Source organism: Seriola dumerili, unplaced genomic scaffold (genome assembly GCF_002260705.1).
Source record: "Seriola dumerili isolate Sdu_G_001 unplaced genomic scaffold, Sdu_1.0 BDQW01000283.1, whole genome shotgun sequence".
Classification (NCBI taxonomy): domain Eukaryota; kingdom Metazoa; phylum Chordata; class Actinopteri; order Carangiformes; family Carangidae; genus Seriola; species Seriola dumerili.
The window spans coordinates 296,354-311,375 of record NW_019174538.1 but is presented as its reverse complement, the minus strand read 5'-3'; the positions used below and the strand labels follow the sequence as shown (position 1 = coordinate 311,375).

General features: G+C 40.5%; 1 pseudogene; it reads left to right on the top strand.

Moving 5' to 3' along the window:
* The window catches only part of LOC111230742, a 29,435-nt pseudogene that overhangs the window by 11,031 nt on the left and 3,382 nt on the right, over positions 1–15,022 (top strand).

Here is a 15,022-nt window from a genome sequence, read left to right as displayed (position 1 = left end):
CATGTCATGATGGTTCTCAGCTCTCAGTGATGTTCTTTATTCTGACAGAGACAGAATCATTCCAACAGATGTTTTGACTCCTGTCATCAATAATGAAATGAACTAGAGCTGAAAACTAGCCGACTAACACTGAACCAAACTGAATATGAACAAACACGACACACACGTCCGCTGCTCTGCTCTTTAACAGCTCGTCCAGACACGACAGTTCACTGTAATAACGGGATCGTTTAGTGACCGTGACTTACCGACATTGACAACCCGCTGTCTCTGTTAACACTAAGTTAGGTAACGTCACCTTCGCTTTGCAGAACTCATTTTAAAACACGTTATAACATGTTTTCCCTCGGTCTATGTTTTTAATACAAGCGGTTACACCACACAGTTAGCTTACAGACAGTAACTTCAGCTAATGTTACAAGCTTTCTCATATACGTGATATTTACTGAATGTGGACATGTATGCAATTAGCTACTAAGATTATTTTAACACTAAGATATAAAGTTTACCTCGAATTATGAATGCTAACTTTGTTAGCAGCGACTTCGTACTGCGTATCCAGGAGCCTGCTGTGGTCAGGTAGCCGGTGTAGGTGGCCGTACATAGCAAAGACTCTCTACAGTTGTTCTTGTTATTACAGCCTGTTGCTGCACAAAGCTCGGGCATTTTAACACTAACTGATGGATTACTTGTCCCTGTCGGAGCAGAGAGGAGGAGCCTCCGACTCCATGACCGGCATCTCCTATTGGTGCAGCAATGATCCTGTCAGTCCTCTCCACAGCTGTAGCCATTTAATCATCAGAAGAAAAGAGGTTAAGAGCCCGGCCCACACATCATTAGTGGCAGCTGACATGATAGGCAGCTCGCCTCTGTACCTCCTTTGTGAACATTTGTGTGTAATTTGGTTTGAGATACTGGTGTTGATTGTTGGGGACTGGGCTAGGTTTAAAATTCTGATTGTGCATCACACCCTTAGAAAAGACTGTTGGACACATTAGGAACAGGGGTGCTGCTTCTTGTATTTTTGGGTTGGTTAGAATTGCATAGTTAGGCTCTTTGTTGGCTCCTGTTCCCCTACTTCAGTTATCCTCTTGCCTTGTTTGTATCTTTGTTTAATTATTTACCCTCCTGGTTACGCAATAATTTAAATCAGTAAATTTGATTTACCAATAACACCTGGTTTTAGTTTGCTTCCCTTTTCCCCTAGCTGGGTCGTAACATAAAGACTGCCAACATGTGGTGATTGGTAAGACCTTGACTCCATATATAGAACCTAGAAACCAACATGGCAACAGGGAACTGAAACCTGGCTCTGTGAGCAGGCCACAGTCAGTAAGTGAAATACTCGGTGAGTAAAATTTCCCGGGCTGTTGTATCTTCTTTGCTTGCAGAGATCAACTGCCTGGTACTGGATGTGAGTCCCACAGCGTCGGAGGTTTTACTTTCTTAGCAAAGTGGTTCCACAAAAGGTTTATATCTTGATGCTTCATGTGAACAGTGCAACATCTACTGGCCTGAATGCAAAATGGGCAAATACAAACGTTTGTACGTCACAAATTGAATGTAAGTATAAGGGAAAGCATGATTGTATTTTATATTCCAAGAATATAAAATCAAAGGCAAACCAAAATGTCTTGTATGCATCAAATGTGTCAAAATCAGTCAAATTAAGCTCAATGTCTTTGTTTTAACTTAAGTGTCAAAACTGTAAGTTGGTTTGCAATGTGGGCAAAGAACATAAAGCTTTACTTTTAAATGTCAGCTTTGGTGGTTGTGCTGAAAAGGTGCAATATAAGATGTGGCCAGAACTTTAGTTTAAAAATATTCAAAAAATGAATTAACACTATCAACAGTGTGTGAAGCAGCCACAGTGATGATGTCACGATCAAGACCTCCATCCTTTGTATGTCAGAGTCATCTACTGAAATGCGCATGCGCAGCAGCCAGCCCCGACCTGTCCCGTGTTGTAATACCACTTTGTGACATTAGACGCCGTGTGAGTCAGTGGCGCGTCAAGTCTGCCCTCAGTCCCACGAAGAACAACTTCCGGCAGCGCTTGAATTTAGCATCACAGAAACACAGGAATGGCTGAACCTCCTAAAAGGTAATATTCATCTGCATCCCGAAGGACCGCTCCCACCAAGAAACCACGTTCAACGGCAAAGAAAAGAAGCAACACGAGTAAATCTGGATGTGGCTTTCCACCGCTGGAGACAGCTCCTGAGAGTAAAGAGATGCAGTTTGATGCCGAGCTCGCAACTTTCCTGTTAGCCCGGTGAGTAACTTCAATGTTAGCTCTTTAGCTAAAAGTATAATGACTGCAACGACTGACAAACCGTACCGACAAACATTTTCGGTGGTGATATTGACGTTGTCGACAGATGTTTTAGCGGTTAGTAGGATTGTGTCTGTTGCTCTCGGCTGTTGTACAGCTAGTGACGTCAGTAACTTTAGGCTCATTTTGTAACTGATGACTGTAACTTGAGATTGTATGGATCCAGTAGACCGAGTGAATACTCGTCGATCGGTTCACCATGTTGTAACCACTTTACATTACTGTTAGGAGATCAGCCATGATTGAAAGTGCACTAGGTCTTTACATTTCTCAGGAGATTTCAGCATCCCTCTGTCTTTATCAGGACCTGAGCCAGTACAGATGCAATACCGCCTCCACCTGTCTCACCAACGGCAGAGAGTCCAGACAGTGAGGAGGGTCTAGGTGAGTAACACGCTATCATTCACTTTTAAAAGTAAGACTTGTCTATACCACTGTGATTAAATCAGACCCACAGTGTAAACATGTTCATACTGCTGCCATACCATACCACTGCCCGTATTGGTTATGTATTTTATAGTATATCCATATTTGTACTACCGAATTTGTTGGTTATATAGTGTGTGTACATTGAATTGTTATCATACTTCTAGTTGTTTACCGTTTTCCTTGCATTTACATTTCATAATATTTATACTGTATTTATTTTTGCATATTCGTATTTCTCCTCACAATCTATTATACTCTCACAACAGATCTAACATGTTTGAACATAAAGAACTTGTATGATCTAAAGGAATTGTCCTATCACAGGTTTGTCTGTATCAGGACCAGAAGTCCAGTCTAATCACCAATGATGGACCAGCACCTGCCTTTTCTTCTGGATCTGGCCTCATCAATCATCAACCACATTACATCAACACCTTGAGGTATGATCCCTGCACATGACAGATATTGTCTATACTGTGATCTTTTGTACATCCCCTAATCAATACCTTTTGCACATCTTGCCCAGCAGGAGTTTTGTCATTCTAAAACACTTGTACAAAGTTGTGTAGTATCGCTTTATTTTTTGTTTTTTAATATTTATATTTGAGTGTTGCAGTATTAACTTTTTTTTAATAAAAAAAAATATATCTTGTAAGTTAAAACCTGCTTGGCAATAAACCTCAATTTCTGAGTCTGCCTTTGTGATGTCATCACCCGTCCTCATGCTGCTATACCTGCCAAGGACCACCCATGTCATGCAGTATCCCCTTGCCTTCACCACGTTTTACAGTTTTGTGCTTGGTATGTGTTCAGATGTTGACAGGAGCTCTTCCACTTTCAGTGTCTTTGTGTTGCCTCACCGTGTGTGTGTGTATAAATAAAAGGAAGGAATCTCTAATAGAAAATTCTTTACATGTATCATTTGTTCAGATTTATTCAAAGTCTTGTTTTATTACAGTATATGCTAAATGAGGTTTAAATGGATGATTGATAGATCTTTTATGTTCTGAAGTCCTTAGAATGCTTCAAAAACATTTCAAAAGAGGAGCTGCTTAAGTCTTATTTTTCCGTGTGTTTTCATAGGGATGACAGAATCCACCTCGAGCCAGAACCAGACCTTGTGGAAACCAGCAAGAAAGGGTAAGTCATGCGCATTACTCAACCCCATATGTGTATTAGAGGGTCAAAAGAGCTTGTAAATTGACGTTAACAAATAATTCCAATGTTTGAAGATGTAAATCAACATTTATTAACCTGTAAAATAAATCTGCATGTGGAAAAATTAAGACTGTGTAGAAGAGAGTTGTATTAAAGCCTGAATCTGTCGCCAAACTTAATTTTTTTTCTCTCCCCTCACATGCACAAACTTAAATTTCATGCAGATTTATTTTACAGGTTTAAAAAGGTTGACTTAAACTACAAAATTAGTTAAAACAATTGTTGATTTATGTTAAAAGCAGTTTGTATTTTGTGTGATTGCATTTCCACACCGACCATAGTCTAACATTAAAATGAGTTAGAATATTGTTTACATTTAAATTGTCGTCATATGGAATGCATCAGAAAACAATGTGGATGTGATTAATATATTTGGCTTGAATACAATTAAAATACTTGTTTTGAAGCTTGCTGTGTCTGATTTGTTGTTAAGGAACTTATTGTGATATAATGATGGAGTAAAAGAATGAATTAAATAATGTGTGCAATTTACAATCAACTGTAACTGACAAATTAAAAATAGACAAGTTTGCATAATAAAGAGATGGATAAATCTTATTCACTAACAAGTATAAACTATAGTAAAATATATATATATATATATATATATAATATATAATTTTTTTTTTTTTTTATTTGCCAAATGGTGTTGATGTGTGCAATCTAGCCTAAAGACTAATGTAACAGTTGTGACAGCTAACCGTGTTAGCAGCATCTTCACACGGCTCACCAGCGGAGCTGTTTGCTGTCAGGTTGCTGATGCAGGTGGGTGTACTTGGTGTCCTCGAGGACACAGGTCAGATCCACCCCTCCCTCCTCCCCAGCTCCACCCTCTCAACCAAATATGGTTTCTTCTGGCTCCAAAAAAACTAAGATGGCGACGTCCATTAAGACAAACTCGAGGCTTCAAAAGGGCAGTTCACAAACCAATGGATGACGTCACAGCAGTTCGCCACTTCACACACACACACACACACACACACACACACACACACACACACACACACACACACACACACACCGGTACGGGAATACCATATGTTAGTGTCTGCAGACCGAAGATCTAGTTTATTGAACAAGGTTCCCTGAGCTGATGGAATCTGGGGGCCACAGCAAATGAATTGGTGATTGTGAAGTTTGTACTGTTTTCTTTTATGGTATATGGTGCACAAACACACAGCCCAGTAAAGTCCAGGCAGGAAGACAACAGCAAGAAGCGCCTGAGTTCAGCTTCAACCCTGGTTCTTTCTTGCAGTGTTGCATGTTCTCCTTGTGTTTCCTCCAGGACTCTGATTACTAGAACAAAGACATGCACATTTCATTAACTGAGGACTCTAACTTGTCTATAGGTCTGAGTGTGTGTGTGTGTGATTGTGTGATAAACCATTTTCCCGCTTTCCTCCCAGTGCATGCTGGGATACATTCCAGTACTTCAAACTTTTTTGTTTGAAGTTTGAATGTTTGATGTGATGAAAATAAGTTTGCTACAATTCATCCAGAATCACAAAGTTTGAATGTAGAAGTCACTTAAATGTAAAACTAATAAGATTCACCCTGAAATTACAGATAAGATCTTTAAATTCTTCGTATGGACATTAACCTTTATAATAACAAGCTACATTTTTAATTACAGATAATTACTGTCATGTTACATTAGATTTGTGTGTTGTTTAAGAAAGCAGAAAAAAATACTGTATAAATAATACAGTAAATTCTCTTTACAAAAATGGGAAATAAATGTAATTCATTATTATTGGCATGATGCTTAAAATGCAAGTTTGGCTGTTAATCCACAGATCATTTCTGTCATTTTACAGACTTATGTACACACTTTAAAAAAACAAACAAAAAAACAGAAAATTACTGTTAGAAAACTTAGTTATTTTCTGTAAATTTGGATTTTTTTTTTTTACAGTGTACTCACAGTTAAGGGATGATATCTACCACCTCTAGTCGGAGCTCTGAAAAAAGGATCAGCTGCTTGACAGATTTGTCTCTAGCAGATCCAGGTAAAGCATATTTCATATATGCAGTCTGTCCCTACCAGCTCAGACCTGCATTAACATGGTCTTCAGTGAGCTGATCTCAGGTGTGATAGGGAGAGAGAGGACAGTACGGAGGGGTTGAGCGAATCGTTGCTCTGCTCACAGCTCTACAGTGAAATCAGGTTTTATCCGTTTGAAATAGTAAAAAATTTTGGGTTCATTATGAGACCGAGCTGCAGTGGTACAACAGACTGAACCTGGTAAATAACATGATTTATGTTTAACCTGAGACAGGAGACAGATGACAGATCATCCTTTAACCTCCTCCACGTCCTCTGAGGTCACAGGTTAACCTGCAGTGTGTCATCAGCTGTGGACAGACAGTATTTGATGATGATGATGATGATGATGATTGTTTTTCTCCCACAGATTGTCCTGGGCACCGTCCTGTCGGTGCAGATGGATCTGACTGGACAGTACAGAGTCCAGGTGGTGGGACACATACCCAGCGGGTCAGTAAACTGTCCCTGTCTGTTCTCCCTCCTCGTTTAATCATCTGTTTTTATGTATATTTTTTATGCTATTGTTTTATTTTTACTTTTTTGTCAACTTTTTATTCCTCCGCCCCGCGTCAGTCAGAGCAGGAGCCATATTGTTTTCAGGTTGTCAGTTCGTCCGTCTCATTCTCATTGACATGATGTCTCAGTAAAACCTTGATGGAACTTCTTCTAATTTGGATCAAACATTCACTTGGACTCAAGGACGAACTGATTAGATTTTGGTGGCTAAAGGCCAAAGGTCAAGGTGACCTCAGAAAACACACAAATGGTTAATATTGTATATGACTCAGGATAAACAGATGTAACCTGAAACTAGTCTGAGTGGAGGAGGAAGACAGTCATGAGGTGAACCTGTATGTAAATAATTTATTGATTTATATATGATGGTAGAACGTGACGTAATATTGCTTTTAAAGAAAATGCATTAAAGTCATTACCTTTAACACATCATTGATCTCTGAAATCAAAGATGCAAAGTTAATGGTATTTTATTACCATTTGCACAGAAATACTGTGTAGTATATTGGCAAAGCAACATATTTGTATGAACACAGTTAATACACCTCGACATTATGAGCTAAAGCTCTGTCTCACTTTAACCTCCAATTCCTCTTCCCTCTGTTCATCATACACTTTATAGTGTTTCAGCTTCAAGAGAATTCAGTGTGTGAGTGATTCATGAGATGATTCAACTGAAATTATTGGTCATTATTCTTTGTGATATTGTATATTTCATTTATTTTCTTTGAATGATCAGTTAGTTATTTAGTTAACCATCCTGTCGTTTCCTTCCTCCTCTCCAGCTTGTCTCCCCCGGTCCTCCCCTCTCTGTCTCAGGCCAGAGAGCTGTTCCTTCCCGCTCTGTCTGTGGCTCTGGTTGGCTTCAGTTTCCTCTCAGCCATGGGCTCTGTGTTCGCCCACAAACATGGCTACCAGGTGGACCCCGGTCAGGTACATCCATGGCAGCTTTAACTCAGCTTTTGTTGCTTTTTGAATGGTTGGAAAAAAAGGTAGGAAAGTGAATATTATTTGTTTTTAACCGTTTTAAATTTGAAATTAAAAATTTATTTTCAGTCTGGAAATACCTACAAAAACAAGTTGGGAAACTTTAAACAAACAAAACCGTAAAAAATCACTTCCAGCAAAAACCATAGAGTAGAAAACATCAACATCAAAAGGAGGCCAGCATATGTTCGGACTTCCCTGTCAAGAAGAATAATAATAATCCTTTGTAAATTATGTATGACTTTGTTTTATTCACATGTACCTACATAGAGGAAGATGTGTTTCAGAGCCAGTCGTGCTGTGTAGAGTCGCTAATGTCTGATTATTCTAACATAACATGTGAAACGTAAATTCAAATCTCCCACATGTTACACACAAAACATGTCACCTGTAGACATCTGTCATTCTCTAATGTATGTCATATATTAGCAAGCTAACCTTAGTTTCATCAGTTACTGTTTGATTGAACTGGTGCAGATGCATAAGAACACAATCTGCAGGAAACAAATGAAATGACCAACGATTCAGAAAGTGAGAGAAGCTGTTTTAAGTTGAGAATGAAACCATCCTTACATACAAGGAGCATTAATCCTTTAGTGTCTGCATCCGTTTTAAAGTAAAGGAGAAATATCTGTCACACATCTCTGATGACGTGTTCTCCATGACGCTTCTGAGGCACAAATATTACAGCTGACTGTTCTTCAGTCAAACACCACGGTGTGAAACAAGACCTCTGAGTTGGATCTGAGCAGCTGTAGTTTCCTCGTATTATTGAAATCCGACTTCATTGTGTTATTTTAGTTGAAGTGATTGAAGAGCTGCGGTGTGTTTGTATTGATTGCTGATAGAGGTTAATGAGCTTGACAGACTGCAGTTCAGAGTGACGATGAGGGACGACCACAGCTCCTCTCAGACTTCCCGCTGAAGCGTCACAGAGGAAACTGCTGCAGGGAGCTCTGAACATGCTCTTATCAAACATGCATTGTACAGCTCCTATGAAAGAGTGACACCGGTACAGAGTGACTGCAGTGAAACACAGAGGTCCACAGCTTCAGTTCACACAGTTCACCACGTGTCTCCTGTGTCTCGGCCTCAGGACCTGCTGGCTCTGGGTCTGTGTAACACCATCGGAGGAATGTTTCAGTGCTTTGCCGTCAGCTGCCTCCTTCTCTCGCAGCATGGTCCAGGACAGCATTGGTGTCAAATCTCAGGTATGGAAGAACCCAAAACCACCTGTAGTGGAAAGTAACTAAGTACAATTCTGAAGTATTTCTACTTTACTGGAGTATTTTCATTTTCTACTACGTTACAAATGATCACGTGTCCAAATGTGATTTTGCACATGTGAAATTCATGTTGTTTTTCAGTCCATCCCTGCAGACTACCTGTTATATGTTAAAAACAATGTATAGACTCCATGATATCACTCCTGAGTCTTTTCTTGCTTCTCCTGTCATGTTTTCACCTCCTGTCTCAGACGGCAGGTTTGGTGTCAGCTCTGATGATTCTGACCATCTTGTTGAAGATCGGTCATCTCTTTGAGAAGCTGCCAAAGGTAAAGTTCACCTGAGATCAGTCATTTATGTTTGTTGTTAATCAGCAGCATCTCACTTCTAACAGTTTTCTTTTTACATTTACATTTTCTTTTTATAGTTTTTTAATCCTGTTGATGTGTAAAGGACCAAGTGACACTGAAGTGAGAACCAGTCTCAGGTCACATGATGCACAATAGAACAAACCTCATATAGACAGAATAACAGAAGATGTGAGTGAAGTCGTCCTCAGCTGGAGGACACTCACCGTCAGTGATGCCTTGCTCTGTGTCTCAGGCAGTGTTGGCAGTGATCATTGTGGTGAACCTGCAGGGGATACTGGCTCAGTTCAAAGACGTGTGTGTGCTCTGGAAGTCTGACAGATTAGACCTGGTGGGACACACACACACACACACACACACACACACACACACACACACACCTGATAGACACCTGATTACCAACAGGACCTTCCTCTCATCAGAGACCCCCCCCTCTCTCTTTCAGCTGGTCTGGGTGGTGTCGCTGATCTCAACGTTGACCTTTAACCTTGACCTGGGTCTGGCCGTGGCCGTGGTCTTCTCTCTGCTCACGCTCATCTACAGGACACAACAGTCAGTATCACTTTACATCAGTAAATCTAATGTTGATTATCACCACAGACTGAGCTGCTGCTTCCTGTGTTCACATTTCACATATTGGGTTTGACTTCATGTCGGACGTCATGGATTCTCTCACAGCAGAGACAGATGAACTGACAGTTCTGACATTATCCACATGCTCTCTTCAGTCGTCCACCCATCAACCACACTGATGGAAATCTGTATGTCATCATTGTTTCTTACTGAGATTTCTCACTTTGAAAATCTCAAGGCAAAACTGATTGGCTTCTGCAGATACTGATATTGGCTAAAATTAAATAAAAATTTAATTTAAATTACCAATCATTTACCCCTGGAAATAATGGACCAATTACATTGATATTTGTATTTCATGCCGGAGTATTTGGGCCATGTTGAGGAAAAAGATCTGAAATTTCAAGAGTAAAGTTTATTTAATGAGAATAAAGTGATAGTTTTAGGTTTGTACTTTCAGGCAAGATGATATAAAACAGACAAAAAGAAAAAACAAACAGGACGCAATGATCTTTGCGGCAGGAAACGGGTTTAAGGGAAAACTTGGTTTAAACTCGGTTTAATCTTCAGGAAGAAACATGAAGGCGTCAGAATTAATTTAACAATGGTTTGTATGGCTGCTAATAATCATCAATGATCATTCTCCATGTTTATTGGTTTAAAGAGATAATCAAGTTAACGAATGAATGATTATGACAGAGTGGGAGTAACACTGTAAATACTGGATGTGTTGCAGTGATGTTATGTTGGTTTGTCTTCGTTTATTTATTCATCAGCTCATTTCTTCACCTTTATTCACACGTTAAAGTTTCTTATTTCCTTCCTCCTCTCACTCGTCTCCCAGTCAGACCTGCTCTCATTAATATTCCCTCCGTCTCTCCTGTCTTTCTTCTTGTCCTCCTCTCTCAGCTCCTCCACTGCTGTTCTGGGTCGAGTTCCTGGTACAGACTGTTACAGAGACGTGGGACTCTACACTCAGGTAAACTCCGTCTCTCTGACGGTTTGATTAAAGTTTGGTGTTATTGATGGTAAGTCGAGTAAAGTTTAATTCTCTAAAGTAATCGGGAAATTACATGAAACATAATCCAACCGGCTGTCCCTGCTCCGTTGTCATGGTGAGGGAGAGAAACTTGGTGTTGGAGCTTTTAAATAACTTTCAAAACAATGTGAACATGCAGAAGATTCATCCATTAACCTGAAGACGAGACAACGTTTTTAGTTTTTAAAAGTCGACTGTATGAATGAGGTTTTAACCTGAATACAGGAAGTTTCTCCGTGTCCACAGAGTGACCATCAGGTTCTTGATTACTCCTTTAATTGACGCCATTTTATTAAGGACTAAAGTTATGGAGGATTGAGGGTGTGGCCTCTTTGAGTGACAGGTGCATGCCGATGTCTGCCCTCACCATACCTGGCTTGTTAGCTTAGCTTGTTAACTTGCTAATCAGCCAGCAAATTAAATAGCCTTGGGGTAGCCTTTGACCAAGAGGCCCAGCTGTGCTAACGATGCTAATGGAAGCCGACATGCACCGAAGTCTCAGCTCCACCCGCACCCCTCCTCTTTGAACATATTTGAATTAGCTTGGAGTTACTGCCAAGATGGTAACGGTGGAGCAGCTCACTCTGAGCTTCAGAAACGTGTGGGTGACGTCACAGAGGCGTCGTCCATCTTTATTTACAGCCTGTGATTGGAACCAGAATCTAGTGGCCATGAGAGGAACTTTAAGACACTTGACATAAGAAGAAGTTAAATGCCTGTATTCAGTAAAAACACTTTATTTATTTGTTTTCTTTCCAGACGTGGATGAGAAGATCAGTCTCACTCTAAACAAGCAGCAGATTATCTGAACTTTGAAGTCTGTAGCTCTGTCACAAATCCAAAACCTGCTACTCTCCCCTTGAATCCATCTGTCATTCATGGTCGTTAATACACCACAGTCACAACAAAAACAAAAATGAATCCTGGGCTGAAACCAATCTGTTGGTTCTATTTTTACCTGCCTCCTCACTATGAAAGACTCCCGTGTCCCTCCTCCACCCGCTCATTATATCCTCCTGCAGCTGAGTCACAAAACTTTTTCACCAAACTTATTAAAAGATATAAACGTTTCATAGCAGCTGTAACTGAATTCAGAGAATATTAAACTTCTTCCATCAGGCTAAAGTGTTGATGTTACTATAGAACTGTACTAACACATTTATTACAGCACATTATCACACACGTCTTTCAATGTGCTCAACAGAAATAAAAGAAGCATGAAAATAAAGGTTAAAAACATAATAAGAAACAGTATAAAACATTATAAAAACACAGATTATAAAACAGATGAAATGACTGCTATAAAACACGTCCTTATTAATATGTTGGTATGGAAAGGAGATATAAGACAGTGGCCAGACACTTTCCCTGCATAAATCTTCTGCAGTGTCTAAAGACTAAAGTGTGTCTGACTCATTCAACAACAACATGATGAATGACTGTGAATTTAATAATGCAATGTCTGATAATTGAGCAGCAGGTCATTATTCACCCCTCATAAGCTCAGGGTCGACTCTGCTGATGCTTCACTGATTGTTAGAGATGAATCACACTGACTGAGCCGACCAATGTAAAACACCATCACTAATGAATCCTCCACAGCTCGTCTCATATATGCACATGAACCCCCCCCAGCACAGATCACAGCACAGTGCAGGATCAGTGTCAGTCTGAATACGTTCCAGTTTTTGTCACAGGATGGAAAAACATTTCAAAATAAGAGTTTCAGTATTAAAACATGTTTGGAAGTGATTTTAACTGACTAAATATTTCAGTAGCTGTTTGTACACACAGGCTTCTGCAGGCTGCAGGTTGAGTCACTGTGTCCTCACGGTGTAAACTGACACCTACTAACACTCTAAATCCTCCATTGAAGGTCAGTGTGTTTTGTCACGCAGCCAGAACACACTAAAAATAAATCCTGGCTGAAACTCTCCGTCTGTCGCAAATCAGAACACCACACCGTCACCGAGGGCTCAGTCTGTCCACGACTCCCGCTCTGTTCCCTCCCCCTGACGCTCTCTCACTCTGTTACACTGACGCAACTCCCCTCTGCAGTTTGTCAAGTACCCATCATGCATTAGTGATGATGTCCTCTGCAGCAGCAAGCTCCTCCATTCTGTGTAAATTCTTTCTTTCCTACTTTCTCTGATGCAACACTGAACGCATCATTAGTTAAAGTCTCTTGTCATGTTCATTATCTATCAAACTGGTTCCTTGTATGTTCCATGAGTCTAATGAACAGAAATGATAAAACAAGCCCCTCCCCCTTGATCGGGAGCACAGCACACTCTTGTTTTATAATCATATAATCATAATAATCTTTATTTATAGAGAACAGGCGCTTTAAACAAGGCAACAGTTAAAACAAGCGGTCAGAAATACAGTTAGCAGAGTCACCAGCATTAGGGTCATCAGTAAAAATCAACTGGAATAGAAGAGAACCGCCTACACCACCCTCGTTTCAGGTTACAGCCCTGTTTATAAATATTAACCATTTGTTTTCTCAGGTCACCATGACCTTTGACCTTTAGCCAACAAAATCTCATCAGTTCATCCTTCAGTATTAGTGAATGTTTGTGCCAAATCTGAAGAAGTTCCTTCAAGGTGTTTCTGAAATATCGTGTCCACGAGAATGAGACGGACGGACAACCTGAAAACAATATGGCTGCCGCTTTGACTGTGACTGACTGAGGCATTATATAAAATAATAAAGAGTTTGAGTTTTTGATACGACGAGAGAATAAATGTGCCCAGTGATATAAAGACATGAGGAGCTGTAACAGCAGTGGGATCGTCTGCTGGACGAAGTTTAACTCTCTCTCTTCATCAGGCAGAACAAGTTCCTGGGGTCACGATCCTCTCCTGCTCCACTCCACTTTACTTTGCCAACTCTGAGCTGGTCTTCACAGAGATCAGAGAGGTGACACACACACACACACACACACACACACACACACACACACACACACACACACAAATAAGGAAGTGAATATGATTGGAGGGATGAAGCGAGGAGTGAGTGATGAGCACCAGTGAAATAAGAGATGATGTAGAGAGGTGGATTGATGAGGTTTAATGATCCAGATCAGCAGCTGCCCCACACATGTATGAATCCATCAGCACATGGACATGATCACCACAGGTGATCTAACAGGTGTGTGTGTACCTGAGCTCTCAGCTGGGATCTCTGGTTGAAATAGAAAAATCTCACTAAGATCTTAGAAGAAATTCTCACGTCTAACGTCTCCTCTTTATTTTTCCCTCTCACATCCAGACAGTGCGTCGTCATCAGAACAACAACCCAGCTCCAGTCCACACTGCTCCTTCCTCCTCCTCCTCCTCCTCCTCCTCCTCCACCCAGACTCCAACACACACCCACTGCCTGGTCCTTGATCTCAGCTCGATCAACTTCATGGACTCTGCGGCCATGACGACACTTTGCAAGGTGAGGACAGAGAAGTGGCTGGAACGATATGTGGACGTAAATCTTTAGTTACACTGTGGTTGAATTAAAAGGGATTTTCATTCTTTCGTTTTGGTGTGGAACTCGTTAGTCATTAGGCGTCTTTTCTTTGTCTCTCACACTCACTACCTACTAGATTTTCTCTCATCCAGCAGGAATTTAACACACAATGCAACTCATGATAAATATTCAATAATAATTAAATAATTTAACCCCAATTAGTCAGAATTAAAATGTACCAAGTTATCACACAGGTAAGATACATGTGATCTTGATATAAGCCTCGCTCTCAGACCTAAACCTGCCAATTCTGCAGGATTTTGCTCCTTAAAACCTGGTCAGTGATTGGCTGAGACACCGGCTCCTGTCTGCTGATCAAAGGCATTCCAGAGAAATGATTATGTAAGATGAGACCAGACTCCATGTCCTGGAAATGCATGCTAGATAATGAAACATACACACCCTCTCACTGTGGCCACACACACACACACACACACACACACACACACACACACACACACACACACACACACACACACACACACACACACACACACACACGAGTTGCACTGATGACTTTGATATCTCGTCTTCGTCTTTGACCTTAATCATAAAAGAAGAAAAAAATTAATTAATCAGCGCGTGTGTGTGTGTGTTTCTGTGTGTGTGTGTGTGTGTGTGTGTGTGTCTCTGTGTGTGTGTGTGTCTCTCTGTGTGTGTCTCTGTGTGTGTGTCTCTGTGTGTGTGTGTGTGTCTCTCTGTGTGTGTCTCTGTGTGTCTCTGTGTGTGTGTGTGTGTGTGTGTGTCTCTCTGTGTGT